This window comes from Panthera uncia, assembly GCF_023721935.1.
Source record: "Panthera uncia isolate 11264 chromosome A3 unlocalized genomic scaffold, Puncia_PCG_1.0 HiC_scaffold_12, whole genome shotgun sequence".
NCBI classification, from domain to species: domain Eukaryota; kingdom Metazoa; phylum Chordata; class Mammalia; order Carnivora; family Felidae; genus Panthera; species Panthera uncia.
The window spans coordinates 27,140,110-27,153,128 of NW_026057579.1; the positions used below are offsets into that span (position 1 = coordinate 27,140,110).

General features: G+C 37.3%; 1 long non-coding RNA gene across 1 annotated transcript in view; it reads right to left on the reverse strand.

Annotated features, from left to right (window-relative positions):
• Positions 1–1,543: 1,543 nt before the first annotated feature.
• The window catches only part of LOC125937652 (uncharacterized), a 40,460-nt gene continuing 28,984 nt past the window's right edge, over positions 1,544–13,019 (reverse strand). Inside the window, exon 3 of the long non-coding RNA XR_007462454.1 lies at positions 1,544–1,673. This is a non-coding gene — a long non-coding RNA (uncharacterized LOC125937652). The remainder of the gene's footprint in view (positions 1,674–13,019) is intronic.

Sequence of the window (13,019 nt, forward strand, 5' to 3'; positions counted from 1 at the left end):
TATTCATGCTACTTCAGAGATCACAAACCTGAAACTTTATGCCGTGCTCCAGGTCTAACGATCAATACGTAGTTGAGATAAAACCTGCACACAGATTGTATGACTCCAAATTATGCATTTCTAGGAGAGAATGATGATTACATTCCTTCTGTGACAACAGCAGCTAGGAAATAATAAGCCTATTCATTTATAAAAACTGAGTCTAGGCTTTCAAAATGTCGAGTTTAGTGTGATTATCAAAGTGTAAATCCTCTTATGTTTGTAACTTGTAAACACTGAAGGGGATGAATTATTTAACAGATAGAAACAACTTGTCATCTATCATTGCAGAGTGAGGAAGAAAGTGTTTGCTGGTAGAATTTATGACTTTGACATCTCAATTTAGGTTGTCCCTTTGGAACACCCAGATATGCTGAATTTATATGATCTGCATTCACACAGTTTCATATAGGTAAACAAAACACACTGTAGAGGAAAAATTCCATTTTACAGATACCTATAGAAAATCTCAGAGTATTCTTAGACTTCTCATTGAAAGTGCAGATTGGAAAACATGTTAAAAGCTTTTAGCCCAATACTTGTCTGATATTTGGCCCTCTCTTTAAATCATTAGACTGTGTTCACTCTACCTCTGTTTGCACCCTTCCACAGTGAAAGGGCTGGAAGTTCATGTGAGAAGCACAGTGTAATAAGGCCATGGCCACTGGAATCTGAGACGTGACCTGAAATCCCTGTTCTGTCCCTTAGAAGATATGATTATTGACTTGTCACTTAATAGTTGTGTTCATGCTTTCATTTATTCATCATTCACCCACCGATATTGACTGAGTACCCACCATGTGGTGGGTACTGTGCTGAGAGCTACAGATTCCATGTAATATTTAAGTCACGGCACTTACCTCCACAGTGACTGAGGCCAAATAGAGATGAAATGATAAGATAATGGACTTGAAAGTGCTTTTACGATGGAAAAGTCTGATACGATGTTAGATATTATCTCCTCGGGTAGGACTTTAGTGGTGATAGCATTAAAATATAATTTCAGATCAAATGAAATTTTGGTTTAAATAGTTGATGGGAATAGATCTGGGAGAAAACAGGCTGCTCTGAGGGGCTATGCCAAGACAGAGATGCCATAGGAGCATGGTGCTTGCTTACCTTTCTAGGGGAGCACTGTGGATGGTGGAGAGGGTCCTGATTTGCAGCAAGGTTTTAGAAGGCTGTGGAGTATGAGGAGCTGAAAGGGTGTCAACAGAAGACTGTGTACTGTGAGCTGTAATCCAGTCACTCAGCCATCCAAATTTTCCACACTCACGGACTTCTGAATATGATGAGATTTGTTCCAGAGAACTGTGAAGAGGCTCGACTTCAGGACTGGGTCTTACATGGGACAGAATCCAGGTAACACTCACTGAAGTGAATGTAGAGAGGACTATGTAAGAGGAAGGGAGGCATGAGAACCTAGGGAGCAGTCGAATTGCCACAGACCTGGAAATGATATTTGGACCTTATTTAATGAGATCTCTGCAACAGTCTTTTTTTGCTGAATAACTTACAAAATTAATCAAGCCTATTCTTCATGTTGTGTGAATCCACTGCAGCTCTGTTCCACGCAGTTTCATTCTGTCATCCAAGCTGAGGGAGCAGCCTCTAATTGGGACATGCTAGTCTCACTGCAAAAGGAAAAGAGTGGTGTCGGGATTATGTCAAGACTCTTAAACCTTCTGCAAAGAAATATTACTTCTGCTCACATTCATTGGCCAAACAAATCACATAGCCAAGCCTGATGTCAGTGTGGCAGGAAGGTATGATCTTGTTACAGAAAGAGGAAGTGAATAATTTAGAACAGTCATGAAGTTTTCAAAATATCTAAGGGCTGGGAAACACAAGCCCACATCAAAATTACATGAGTGCATAAGCAAAGTACTCTTTGGAGAGCTAGGAGTTATTCAGCCCTCAAACTCGAAAAGATGATGGAGCATTGGGGTGATGGAGAATTAAGTAGCAGTAAAGGTTGCAGGTGAAAAGGAAGGTTCAAACCAATTTTTAAATAAGTTTTGAGTCCCATGAAGAGAAATGTGCCTTTCATTTTTATAAAGTGAGTATTTTTTATGCAGATCATTAATATTTTTAGCACTCCTTTCTTGTGGCAGTATGAAGGATGAATGGAAGCGGTAAGAAATATAGATAGAAAAATCAGCTGGATATGGATAGAAAAGTCCAAGAAAGTAATGACAGTGGAGAAGTAAATGCTAATAAAAATATAAGGAATGATCAAAAGTTTCAGAGATGTGTTTGGCAGGACCTGGCAGCAGGTTTGTTGTCATTGAGCTGGAAGAATTATACTGTTAACAATCCCATTAACATGAGATTTACAAAGATATTAATAGAGAAATAATATGGCAGCAAGGTTTGCTTAGCTTCCTTAGAAGCAAAAGTTCCTTTAGAAGCATAGTAACAGTCTCATCCACCCATTGTGACCTTGAGGAGCAAATAAAAGTCACAGGGTGGAAATTCCACTGGTCCTCACTGGTATGGATGTAGCAGGTATTCATGGCTTATGTACATTCTTGTTGGCCTCTTCTGATTGGTTGGGGTCTATGACCTATAAGCTAAGAAATATTTTGAATGCCATTTGTGCACACCAGGTCACTTTATCCCTTTATTTTTCTAGTCTACATGGTATCACTGAGTGGGGACAGAAATGGGTAGCCAAATTCAATGATTCCATCCTCTTCCCCAGAACACAGGGTTATGTTGCTTTATTGGCTTATAGAGGACCTCATAGGAAAACATATTGACCCATATCTGAACATTCTGCATTGACCAATGGCTTCCTTATTTTTCCATTGGGAGAGAAATAACGTTTCATTCTTACTCCCAGCATAACTTATATCAATCTTCATGAGTCGTGGTTGTGGTCAAATATTCTTTCTCACTTCCCAGTTGTAGCACAAACATCTCGCATTTCCCTTGGTACCAACACTTCATATTCACTGAGCTAGCATCTGACTTTTCATTTGGCAAGAATCCATGCATTCTGCATTTATCATAAACACTGCTTGTTTAAACTTTGTTATATCTAAGCAGCCAAGTTAAAAAATCTTTCTCTGGGGGCACCTGGGTGCCTCACTCAGTTGATTATCTGACTCCTGATTTTGGCTCAGGTCATGATCCCAGGGTCGTGGGATCAAACTCTGAGTTGGGCTCACCCTGAGCATGGAGCCTCTTTGGGATTCTCTCTCTGTCTCCCCCTGTTCCTTTCCCCAACTCACACACTCTCGCTCTCTCTCTCTAAAAAAAAAAAAAAAAAAGTCTGATAGTCCCAGAGGTGGAGTAATCTGTTTTTCTTCTTTCCTTTTGAAATGATAGAGATTCATCTTGTCCTTTTGAGTACTTTTCTGCATTCACAGTCCTCAAATCTCACCTTTTTGTACATTACACACTGAATTATGGTCTTGTTTCGTTAATTATATACAAATAATATTTTAATAACATAACACTCTTATTCATAAATTAGATCTGGTCCCCTAAGGCTTCTTATTAGCCAGCAGTTTATTATTTTAATTTCAGTTAAGCCCCGTTATTTCCTCTTGGAATATGTTTGCAGGCATCTTATTCTCTGTCCATGTCTCCTATGTTAGTATTTCTCAAGATACTTCATACCACCACCCCTCCCCCTACTCATTCTGCTTGGTTTAGTTCATCAACTGCTTATATTTGTAGAGAAAAACTGGAATTTTCTCTTAAATTCTCTTCATAATGCATATAGACTTGCTCTTTCATTTTGCTGATTAGCAAGGAAATTGGTTTTGGTTTCCAGCACTTAGGGAAATTGGAGGACTTTTGTATAAAGATAAAGAAGCAACGGCTTCTTGTCATGTATTCTCATAGTCCCATTTTTCTGCCTAATGTATGATTTCTTTGCCCCATCTTCTCCAAGCTTAGACCTTTCCATGACCATTTAAAACCTAGTCTCTGCAGGCTGAAATCTGTGTGTGTGTGTGTGTGTGTGTGTGTGTGTGTGTATTGTTGCTTGTCTTTTTGTTTTATTTATATTCTTTGCTTCTCGTGCTGCTTGTGGCTCACCCAGCAGAAATGTCACTACCTATACTCCACTGATTAGTACTTGGATGAGCGACCCCAATTCCATAGCATGATAGCTCCTACACCAGCAGGCACAATAAACTGAATTCTTGCCAAATATTTCTTTGCCTTCCCCAAGTTGGAAAGCCTAGATTTATATGCTACCTGGAAGCTTTTATTCCTTTTAGGGACTTTATTCCCGAAGTGTTGCCAGAGAGCACTAAAAATGAATTTAAGGAGACAGTTACAGATGATTGGACAATTAGGTATAATTCAGAATGCCTTTCCTTAAGCAACATATGAATTATTACTATATTTCTTCTACATATTGTTAAAAATACACATCTTTCTTTAAAAACAAGGTTAAAGCTTGGTAAAGTCACAAGAGATTAACTCATATAATCTCAAAAGTAAAAAGCAAAGGTTTAAATATTCAGAGCTAACCTTATTTCCCTGGCAACCATGAGCTCTTCACCTTCAGCATATATATATGCCCACTGGACTTTATTTATGTCACCAGACCACTGTTGGATGTTTTTGAATGACCCATAGAACATTGCAACTCAGCGCATCTAAATTAACTCATTATTTTTCCTCCCAATTTTCGTTCAGTTTTCCATGTCTCAGTGAATGTCACCACCATTCATTAATTCTTTTCAGTCAGGAACAAGGGTGTGATCATTAATATCTTCTTCTTTCTCACATATCAATTTCTTTTTTTTTTAATGTTTATGTTTATTTATTTTTGAGAGGGAGAGAGAGAGAGAGAGAGAGAGAGAGAGAGAGAGACAGCGCACGAGCAGGGAAGGGGCAGAGAGAGAGGGAGACACAGAATCTGAAGCAGGCTCCAGGCTCCGAGCTGTCAGCACAGAGCCTGACATGGGGCTCAAACCCACAAGCCATGAGATCATGACCTGAGCTGAAGTCAGACGCTTAACCGACAGCCACCCAGGTGCCCCATCATGTGTCAATTGCTAAGCTCAGTCCATATTTCCTCCAAACGTCTTTGAATTTATATTCTTTTCACAGATCTCACTGCCATAGGTTAGGGAAATTCATCTGAATTCTAATCGTTGACAGTCTGTTTTTTTTAACTTCCAGTTGTGCTTAATTTTGTAATGCTGTATACTGCATACGCTGGTCTCTTCTCTCCAGATAGATAAAGTATTTCTCAAAGATAAGTATCATATTGCATACATTTTGGTATCATTTTCCTGTGAATTTGGTACTAGAGGTATATATATTAGAAGTTCAAGTTCCTCTTAAGGGGTTGTGGCATTTTTCATCATACATCACCTCATGCCCCAAGTATCAAGGCTGAAATTGGGCCTATTGCTTAATTACACTTGTATATCTCTAAAGCAGCCTATTGTAGTATTACCATGCTTTAAGAACTGGAAAAATTTCAAGTGAGACCAGAAGCAGCCAAGCTTAACTTTCACTGAGGCTGCTGCCATTCCTGTGGGTATAATGTCTCTGTTCATCAAAAGACATTTTTTTCCCTACTTAATGCACTTACCATGTGGTTTTATTAGAATGAATAGCTCTATCCCTGTAAATGGGTTTGGTTGAAAATCCAATTTCTTTCAGGGCCAGTGGGAGAGGTCGAAGGGCCATAAATATTCCTCCTCTAAACTGTTTATAAGTAAAATGGCATTGCTGCAAAGGCCCAGTAAATGTCTTGCTATACTAAGTTATATACCAATCCCCGGCAATCTTTTCTTTCTTTGATGAAAACAGATTGCATGGTTATCCCTCGGTCAGGAGTTATGCTCATGAGTACCTTGATGGATAGAGATGTTTATCAGAAGGAGAATGGATCACCAGGGCATCAACTGTAAATGCTAGCCTTTTTCCTAAAGTTGGAACATAGGATGTCTTACCATGCTCTTCTCATCGTTTTATCTAGTGTTGGACTGACGATACCTGTAAAGAACTGACTAACCCGTCTGCCTCTGAATTTGCTTGGCTTTGGGTAAGGGCTATTGCCACTTTAGTCTTATTTTTCTGGCATTAAATGAAAATATTATCATCTATGGATTCTTCACACAGTTGAAGTAAATATGGATTTCACCCTGTTTTCAAAATGAGCTCTGAACCCATTCTATCAGATAATTAGTTTCATGAAATATTTCTGGGTAGAATATATGTACAGACAGAGTGTATACAGTGCTCTTGCATATGCGATATCTCATGATTTTTCTCTCCAGAGGAATTGGGGAAAATGGGAAAATTGTATATTATTTTCTTAATTTGAAAAATGAGGTTCAGTAGAGAAGAGACCTGCAATGCATTGAGTGTCTACTCTATGCCAGCCATTATGCTAGGTGCTAAATATAGAAGTTGGATAGTCACAAGCTGATTCCATTTACATCCACTCTTGGTTGGGTTTATATCTACTCCAGGATGGCTTCTCCTTATGTTTTTATCATCCCCAGAGGTATCTAAGACACCTATTATGGAGGCTAAATTGGGTCCAGTGTCATTGAGAGATAGATTAAGCTTACATAAGAGTTGATTGGAATGTGGATGGCAGCAATTCTGAAAGGCACATTTCATCCCAAATACTTATCAGTAATAGTCTGACTCAGGGTGAAGTTGGTGGTCCTCTCTTGCTGGCAGTAAGAGGGAGAACTAGTGTTGCATCAATATAAAATAGGATAACAAAATGAGACTCTTTGTATTTATTTTGGGCTAAAGGTCCCAAAGACTGAGAGTAATACAAAGCAAAGATAATAGATCAGCTCGCCAATGAAGTCCTCAAATTTGAGATCTCAATTTTGAGATCTTAATATCTACTTAAAGGTACATTAAGTTATTAAAATACCTTAAATTGAGAAGGGAAACTTTTTTGGATGAGAAGGCTTTTTTTTTTTTTTTAGTAAGAGAGTTGTTGATATATGGTGTGTTTCTGCCACCCTCTTCCTTACCAATACAGGAGGGGAAACTTTGTAAGGAACTTTAGAGAAACACTCAGAATTTTCTAATTGACCCATGTCCCTTAGAATTTTTAAGGGGCATATACCAAGGCAAAGCTATGCTCCCAAATTTGTCTCTAGAGGAGAGTCTGGAAGAAGCAACCTGTGTCAGAGGACTAAATTTAGAGGACTGTACAGAGAATTAACTCTGTGTTTTCCCCAGGAGGCAGAGGGAGCTGGTCTGGACCATCTCAGATCCTTCTGAGAGAAGTGCCCAATGGAACAAATAATGCCCAAAAAGGGAGATGACCATTACATCCCCCAAACCTATTTATCTTGTAATTGGAAGTTTGTACTTTTGACCACCGTCATCCATTTTGCCAGCCCCTGGTAACTACCAGTCTTCTCCGTATTTATGAGTTCGTTGTTTTTAGATTACACATATAAGTGACATTATACAGAATTTGTCTTTCTGTGCCTGCTCTCACTTTGACTAAGGATCCTCTTTACAGTATCTTTGAGAGCAATCATCTAGACTATGCCTGATTGTTAACACTAAGGACGTCTCACTGTTTCCCTTGAGGCTTTTCCCCATAGATAGAGTTTTCTTTTGAAAACAGAAGCATCAGATATAATTTCTCCAATCCATGTGTAGATTACTTAGCTCCAGACTGTAGTAAATGAGATTATTCACTTTTATTATAATTATTATAGCTGACAGAAATTCCCATCCCTTCCAGAGTAGTAAGAGGACAGATCATTGTATGTTTTCTTGTTGTTATTTATTAGTTCTTATTGGTGTTAACTCAAGGAAAGGATGATTCATCAAATCCAATTTCTTGTATGACCTATCATTTTGAGTCATAATTCTATTAGTTTGGATCAAAGGCCTATAGAGGTGCAATGTGCAATCTCTACTGTAAAATCAATGTAGAACAAAGCTAAAGAGTGGCCTTTTCAGGATATAACATTTCAAATATCACAGTATGTGGTAAACATATAAAGAAGGTAACCTACCTCTCATGTATAGCACCAGAGACCGGGTAGCTTATAATAACAGGAGTTTATTTTTCACTATTATGAAGTCTTTGATAAGTCCAAAATCAAGTCACCAGAAGATTCATTGTTTGGTGAGGACCTGAAAACTGGATTATAGACAGCTGTCTTCTCACTTGTGCTCACATAACAGAAGGGATGAAGGACCTCTCTGGAGTTTCTTTTCCAAGGATACTAATCCCATTCATGAGGGCTCCACCCTCATGATCTATGGTTCCCACCTCCAGATATCATCACATTGGGAATGAGGTTTCCACATACGAATTTTAAGGGACACAAACATTTATCTATAGTAGGGACCAAGTCTTAAACATAGGATAAATGCTTGCTGTGCTCAGGGCATCTACAGTAAGATATTTGGTCGAACATATTCTTAATAAGTTTCGTGTGTGTGTGCACGTGTGTGTGCGTGTGTGCGTGCGCATGCACGCGTGCGCACGTGCGTTATCATTGGCCTCTTTTCTTTTAAAGACTAAAGAATTGGAGAAAGTTGAATTAAATGAATTCAAAGCTTTGCACTGTAGGGAAGAAAAGGACAGTATATAGATTTGTGATTTTACTGTTTTATTTATTAGGCTTTAGTCTTTCTTCACTATCTGCATTTCAGATTCAAAGCCTAGATCTAGGTGACTCTGAAGCTATTGTAACATGTGTCCTGAGGTTTGAGATTATCTCCCTCAGTGATTGCATTGCTGTTTGGCTACATGTCTGCCATTTTACTAGTCTTCCCTTTTGGTTTTGGTAAATTTGCTAAGTTATGAGGTACAGAAAGAGCTCACAAATTTCCAGAGGGGAAGAAGATGTGCTCTGGAAGAACTAATGGACATTTGTACAACAACCCTTTATTAAATACTTTTTATGTGCCATACACCTTGTTGGGTGCTAAGCGTATAAATATCAATTACACATGATGCCCTCAACATGCTCACATTTTCTGACATGAAAAGGGATAGTGCAACAGAGGGTTGCAGGTGTTATGAGAAACTGCTCCCACCATGTTAACTTAGATTCAATGCAAAGGTTGTGAGTTAGAGTGGAGAGTATTTTTCACATATTACTAAAAGTTTATGTGCCAAGAATGACTGAATAGATTTGCTATTCCATTACTTTCTCTTTTCATATAACTATTCACTTATATATAATAAGAAATCCTGGTAAAATAATATGACCTAATATTTTGAGTCATAATTCTATTAGTTTGGATGAAAGAGGTGGAAAATGCAATCTCTGATGTAAAATCAATGTAGAACAAAGCTAAAGAGTATTTCTCAGTGTCAAGATAGGTGATATCTTTGCTTAACTATGTGAAAGAATCATAACAGCGATATATCATATTGTCACTTTAACTAAAGGGACTGAAATAATTGACTCAATATCAGACAGGATATATAGTTGTTTAGATTATTTAATTATATGAATAACCAAGTTTAGATTATGTAGTTGTATGAATATCCATGTTAAACAGTACGAATTCAGTTTTATTTTTTCCAGTTAAAAAAATAGTATTGATATCTTCTATAATGTAGGAAATTTTTATAAAGCTTTAAATTTAGAATTTTAGTGAACCTGAGTGAAATAAAGAATAAGCCACCAAAACAGACATTTGAAAGTTTAAATTTGTCATTTTCTTGTAAGATCAATATTATTCAGACCATAAGGTATATATAGTCAATGAAAGAGAGTATCAAGACATACTATTATCAGCAGATAAAAAAATTTCAAAATCAAGATATTACCTATAAAATTTAAGGAAAAGATTGGATGATAAAGTCTCAAGGATTAATATTTAATAGAATTTACTTATACACACAGCTTTGTGTTATGATTTAGAATTAATTGTTAGAGTAAGGTATTTCCCTATAGGTTATGAATAGAAAATAATTCTAAGATAGAATCAAGAAAAAATAAATGAACCCAACCACAATAATGTATTAGCAAATATTAAAAAGAACATTATTACTTTTTATCATGAACTTAAATTTTAGAAGCTGACTTGACTATATTAAAAATAGTATTGGGGGGACACCTAGGTGGCTCGGTGGGTTAAGCATCTGATTGTTGATTTTGGCTCAAGTCACAACATCATGGTTTGTGGGTTCGAGTCTTGCATCAGGCTCTGCACTGACAGTATGGAGCCTACTTGGGATTCTCTCTCCCTCTCTCTCTCTCAGCCCCTTCCCCCTTCTCTCTCTTTCTCTGTGTCTCAAAATGAATACAAACTTTTAATTTTTTTATTTATTTTCATTTTATTTATTTATTTTTAAATATGAAATTTATTGTCAAATTGGTTTCCATACAACACCCAGTGCTCATCCCAACGGGTGCTCTTCTCAGTACCCATCACCCACCCACCCTCCCCTCCCTCCCAACCCCCATCAACCCTCAGTTTGTTCTCAGTTTTTAAGAGTCTCTTATGTTTTGGCTCCCTCCCTCTCTAACCTTTTTTTTCCCCTTCCCTCCCGCACGGTCTTCTGTTCAGTTTCTCAGGATCCACATAAGAGTGAAAACATATGGTATCAGTCTTTCTCTGTATGACTTATTTCACTTAGCATTAACACTCTCCAGTTCCATCCACATTGCTACAAAAGGCCAGATTTCATTCTTTCTCGTTGCCATGGAGTATTCCATTGGGTAGATAAACCACAATTTCTTTATCCATTCATCAGTTCATGGACATTTAGGCTCTTTCCATAATTTGGCTATTGTTGAAAGTGCTGCTATAAGCATTGGGGTACAAGTGCCCCTATGCATCAGCACTCCTGTATCCCTTGGGCAAATTCCTAGCAGTGTTATTGCTGGGTCATAGGGTAGATCTATTTTTAATTTTTTCAGGAACCTCCACACTGTTTTCCAGAGCAGCTGCACCAGTTTGCATTCCCACCAACAGTGCAAGAAAGTTCCTGTTTCTCCTCATCCTCGCCATCATCTATAGTCTCCTGATTTGTTCATTTTAGCCACTCTGACTGGCATGAGGTGATGTCTCAGTGTGGTTTTGATTTGTATTTCCCTGATGAGGAGTGACGTTGAGCATCTTTTCATGTGCCTGTTGGCCATCTGGATGTCTTCTTTAGAGAAGTGTCTATTCACGGAATGGGAAAAGATATTTGCAAATGACATACCAGACAAAGGGCTAGTATCCAAAATCTATAAAGAGCTCACCAAATTCCACACCCGAAAAACAAATAATCCAGTGAAGAAATGGGCAGAATACAAACTTTTTAAAAAAAGAATAGTATTGGATAATACAGTGGCATGGTAAGGTAGTAGATCAGGTGTCAGAGATAAGAGAGTCTGGGATTTACACTACATAGTTGTTTGGCCTGGGCATGCCACCACGCATTCTTTTCCAATTGAACGTCATTAGTAAAGTATGGCATATGCACAGTTATATATGTAAGTCATAACTCTACATCTTGGTGAATTATCACAAAGTAAACACCCATATAACCACAACTCATACTGTGAAATGAACATCATTAGCATTCCAAAGGCTCTTCTCATGCCTCCAATAGATCACTACATAACACTCCTTGCATAAAGAAATAACTCCTTAATTGTCATTGCGGTAGAACATTCCATTGTATGCATATAACAAAGTGCATTATCCATATATTTGTACAGTCATTAGTTTGATACTATTAATACTATTTCTGTGAATATTCTCAGACATGTTGTTGGGTGAACATACATATACATTTCTATAAGGTATATATCAAGTAGAAGTAGAGTTGCTGTGTCATGGGTATTGTTGTTTAGCTTATTAGGTAGCCCAACATGATTTTCCAAAATGTACCAATTTATTCACATATATGAGAGTTCCTGTGATTCAAATCTTCGCCGATGGTTGGTATCGACTATCATTTTCATTTTAGCCACTATTATGGGAGTGTAATGGTATTGCAGTGTGCTTTTACCTGTAATTTCCTGATAGCTGAGGAAGTTGAACAACTTTTCATATATTTATTGGCTATTCAGACATTCCCTTTTGCAAAGTATTCTCCTTTTATCCATTACAAAAATCACCTGCTACCTGAAACTAAGATAACACTGGATGTCAATTATACCTTAAAAAATTACCTGCCAGTTTTTTTTTTCGGACATTAGGAGTTTTAAAAATATATAAAAATATATTCTGATTATAAATACTTTGATGGCTATATCATCTCTGATTCTGTTGTTTGTAGTTTGATTTTTTAACATCTCTTAACAAAATAAAATTATTAATTTTAAATTTAATTTGTAAACTCCACAGAAGTATAACTTATAAAATTCACCTATTTAAATGTATAATTCAATGGTATTTAGTAAATGTAGGGTTCTGCAACCATATTCACAATCCAGTTGTAGAACATGTTCATTATCGCACCCAAAAACTTCTCTTGTGTTAGTTTTCAATCAATTCCTATTTCCACCAAGGAAGAGGAGGATATGTAGAAAAGAAAACAATATGAAGACAGGGGCAGAGATTGGAGTGATGTGGCCATAAGCCAAATGCTCAGTTCTGTTTACAAAGTACTGATGAAGCTTAGCTTTGATTGGCTTGAGTTCTGTCTTCTTGGGGAAATCCATTTGTACATTGATTGACTTGGTTCTATGTCATAGTCATATTTTCCTGCTTTTGTCTTTCACTCTGGCTCAGCAAGAATGGCCATTTCCTAGTGTCAGCGCTAATATATTCAAAGGGAAGGAAGTGCTTCATCTCCGTCTATAATTGCTTGAAGTTCAATAAAAAAACCACAAGTTTTCTTTCTTTGTTTGTTTGTTTGTTTGTTTGTTTCTTTCTTTCTTTCTTTCTTTCTTTTTTCTTTCTTTTTGCTTGCTTGCTTGCCTTCTTTCACTTATTCAAGTTTCAGATGTATAATTTAGTGATTCAACACTTCCATACAATACCTGGTGTTCATCACAACAGTTGCACTCCTTAATCCCTGTCATCTATTTCACCCATAACCTCCCTTCCCC